The 3,880-nt window shown below is 46.4% G+C and overlaps 1 long non-coding RNA gene across 1 annotated transcript; it reads left to right on the forward strand.

Annotated features, from left to right (window-relative positions):
• On the forward strand, positions 1-3,575 carry LOC106726890. The gene is made up of 2 exons (XR_001363016.1): positions 1-53; positions 2,404-3,575. It is a non-coding gene; the product is annotated as an uncharacterized LOC106726890 (long non-coding RNA).
• The last annotated feature ends 305 nt before the right edge of the window (positions 3,576-3,880 follow it).

A 3,880-nucleotide genomic window follows, 5' to 3' on the forward strand; every position in this document is an offset into this window, starting at 1 on the left:
GCGCGGGCCGAGACCTAGACGGTGGCGCTCCACTCTCCCGGCCTCCGCTCCAGGTACGTGTGCGTCCCCGGCCGAATCGGCCGAGCGGTGTGGGGGTGGGCGGGGGCCGCGGAGTCCTCTCGGACTCCCGAGATGTGTGAGTTTTTGTTTTTCCCTTTTTGTGTGACATCCTCTTTCGGGCTCTGAACTGGAAACTCTAACTTAAAGACCACGAGAGTCGCTGCGGGTTCTCGGAGGAGCGACTTGTGGGGTGAGCCTCCCGCCTAGTTTGGGTCGATTTCAGCGGAGTTCAATCAGAGACAGGAACAAATCAGATGAACCAGGGAGGCAGTTGAGCACTAAGAGAGGCGCTCCCGGATGGACAAGGTTAGCTCGTCCAATTCTGGGGCCAAATGTTACTTGTTGCACTTTTGCAGAATCTTTGGGATCTATGGAGCAAGTACTCAGGTGAAAAGATTCATAATAGTGCATTAAAGTACCTTTCAAGACTCCTAGAATTTGATACTTTTTAGCAAAGCATCTGCTCAGAACTCCGAAGAGCAGCGCCTGTCCCTTTTCCTCTGGGTGAGGGTGGGGACAGTATCTCTGGGCCATTTTGTCTCCGCCTGGGCCTCTGAGGGTGGCTTTCAAGTTCCCCTGCATAGGGAAACGCATGGACGCCCCCCGCCGCGGGCCTCTCTTAGCTGGTGACATAGGATGTCCCTGTGACCCACACTCACGAATGGCTCCAGAGCGGGTTGTGGACATACCCCATACTGGAAAGGGGCCGGTATGCCCATTACTGTGCCATTGAGCTCATCTGTGCAACAGAGAACCCACCACTGGCTGGAAGGTGTGTCATAGCCTGTCATATCCAAGAGAAAGACGATAGAAATACAAATTGACATTGAATTTTTACTTTGTAGAAATAGTTTTTAATAAAAGAATTAAATGAAAGCAATCCTGAAGGTTTCTTAGAAGCCTAGTGCAGCCCAAAATCTCCAATCTCAATCTCTCTCTCTCTCTCTCTCTCTCTCTCTCTCTCTCTCTCTCTCTCTCTCTGGTGCTGAGCTGCCTGGGTACTCAAGGCCTCACTCTGAGGAAATGTCAGTAGCTGGGAGCCTCTTGGAGAAGCATTCTTCCCTGGGTTGAGTTGGGGGCACTCAGGCCTGGCAGCTGCCTGGCTCCTGGGGACCTTAGTGAACAGCTTAACAGTTCTGCGCTTGGCATGAGGGGCACTAGCTCCATTCCTGACATTCCGATTCTCTTGCCTACGTGGCACAGAGGCCTAGGAACGCCCTGGGAGGAGGAGGCACCCTGGGAGGAGGAGGCTGCCAAGGTCTAGCCTGGCTGCTCTGCTCCTGGGTAGGGGGGGAAGGGGAGGGAGGGCATTGCCTTACTCCTGGCTTTGCAGCCCTTAGGTGCTTGGGTACCTTTGGAGCCTCCAGCCGCCAGGGCAAAGGGAGACGGAAATAAAGATCCCGATGTGTAATTAATCCTTGTCCTTGGCTTTCAGAATTACAGTTAAAGGTGTGTACACTTAAAAAAAAAAAATCTTGGCATACAGAGAGAGCTTAGCAGTGGGAAGAAAATAGCTTTCTACACCACAACCCAGGGCTGATAAGATAACGTTTAACTCAATAAATTATGTAACTTTATGTGTATGTGGAGGAGAGAGGTCAATTAGATGGGCAGTTTACAAGGCTACACCCAAGCATTGTTAAAATATGTATGTTTAATGATAATGATTTACAAATTAATACTGGGGACAGACGAGAAACGAAAGAGTAAATTAGAGGGTGTCCTTACAGTGAAATGGCCCTCAGCTGAGGTCCATTGATTTCACCTTGCGACTTAGGGAAAGTTCCTTAACTTTACTGAGCTACCCTCGCTTCACTTGGAGTTTAAAGGAGCCTGCCCTAGGTGTGTCCTTTGTAAGCTCTGAAAGAGAAAGGAGGTGATGTGAGTACTCAGGGCCCAGCACAGAAGTAGGCTCTCTGCAATCACATTATTTTAGAGCCTCCACAGGTGTTTCGTTCTTCCAAATGAAGTTCCTGAGTGTGTTTTTGTTATTTGTTTTTTTAACATTTGCTCACTGTTCCTATAGTAAGCTTCTTATCACATTATAGAATTAGAGGTGATACTTTCAAAACAAAACTCTTTAGTTCTCTTTTAAAAATAAACGTAGGGCTCTCCCTAAACTTTTATGTCAGCCATGCACACAATGTAAAAGAATGAGAACACCAACCAAGCACTCGGTGAAAATGATGAATTTTGGGGCGCTGATTCATGTGACCTGAAAAACGCCATCCATTTCCTGATTCACCTCCATTTCTGTGGCCAAATGAAGGATCTCTTCTGTCTCTGAAATAATTAACGGCTTTTTTCTTGTCTGTATGTCTCTCCCTTGTGCTTGAATTTCAGCTACATCGATAAACTGCCACCTCCGAGGGGAGCCGCAGGGAGGGGGCTGAAGAGAATGTCACCTGGTGGAGCTGCCGATGCTGCTGTGGTCAGGAGTGACCTTCAAGGGAAACCTCGGTATCTGTGACCTTTACGACGCCCGGGACTGTATTAGTGTCATGAAAAACCCCAGTCCAGAAATCATGGCTTATGGATATTTACATCTTAACTAGATTTTCCTACAAACAAGCCAGGGACGCATTACAGTCTCCAGAAATGTTCCTTTTTTCTACTGTTTTCCTTTTTTAAGATGTGGCATTTAAGAATTGAAAAAACTGCTAGATCCTCTGATCAGCCCCATTAGTTTTTTTCTTAAAATGGCCATTGATAAAACGACATGCAGTTTTTATGCCTCACTAAGATTGCCTCATGCTGGTTTTGGTTCATATACTATTTTAAGTATTTGAAAGACTCATGATATGGCTACAGATAATGCTGTGATGCTCCCCAAAGTCTTGAGAGAAGAATCACCAAGTAGGGAGAGTTCAGGGAGCCATCAGCCCCGACTCAAGTCCCTTGAGCTGCACCAGTGTTCTTTAGGGTTTTTACCCCTAGAAATGCTCACTCCCCCTTTAGTGTAGCAGCCCACTCCCATGACAGAGGTAAGCAGGCTAGTTTTATTCAAAACAACAGCCAGAAACTAAAACAGAATACAAACAAAATAGTATGGCACATCTGAGAAGGAGCTGGGGATGGGACAAAGTGTGGGGTCCTGGACCTTAAAGGGAAGGACCAGGGCAACCACAAGGGCACCTGCTGGCCAGCCCTCTCCCCGTCAGTGCACTGGACACTTCATCACACTCCCTTCTCTGGAGTCTGAGTTCCACCCACACCCACCCAGGGCCTGCTTCCAGCTTCTCATGGCTGCCAGCAACGTTTTGCTCCTGCCAGCTGTACCACAGAGGCTGGCACAGAGCAACCTGGTCATCATCCAACCCAGGTGAGCTTCCTCACCTTTGCGCTCTCTAGACTAGAGCTCACTCCACAGGTGAAAACCACCTCCGCAAGTGTTTTTGCCTTGTCTTTTTTGTTTGTTATTTTTCTTTTTATTGCCTTGTCTTTATGGTTAAATTTCTTGATATATTTTTCTAGCAACCCAATTCCCTTACAATAAAATTGCTGTGCTCGAAATACCTCAAGTTGCCTTTTTATAAGTATGTTCTGAAGAGAGGGAAAATGTTGGGTTTAAAAGATTTTTGGAATACCTAGAGGAAATTCAGATGGTTTGTGGCATGGAGATAAAGCATCCATATGGTTTCCCGAGTGTTATTTTCTGACATGAAGCCTTGTGTATATCTTGAGTGTCTATAAGTGAAGAATGGCTGTGCTTTTATAACAGATATGCTTGATACCCATTAATCAATGTCCTCTATATTACTGTGTTTGAAAATAGATTTTTGGGAGAAATAAGTACATTTGGAAATAAATTTTCAAAAAT

This window comes from Myotis brandtii, unplaced genomic scaffold, assembly GCF_000412655.1.
Source record: "Myotis brandtii unplaced genomic scaffold, ASM41265v1 scaffold328, whole genome shotgun sequence".
In the NCBI taxonomy this organism is placed as follows: Eukaryota; Metazoa; Chordata; class Mammalia; order Chiroptera; family Vespertilionidae; genus Myotis; species Myotis brandtii.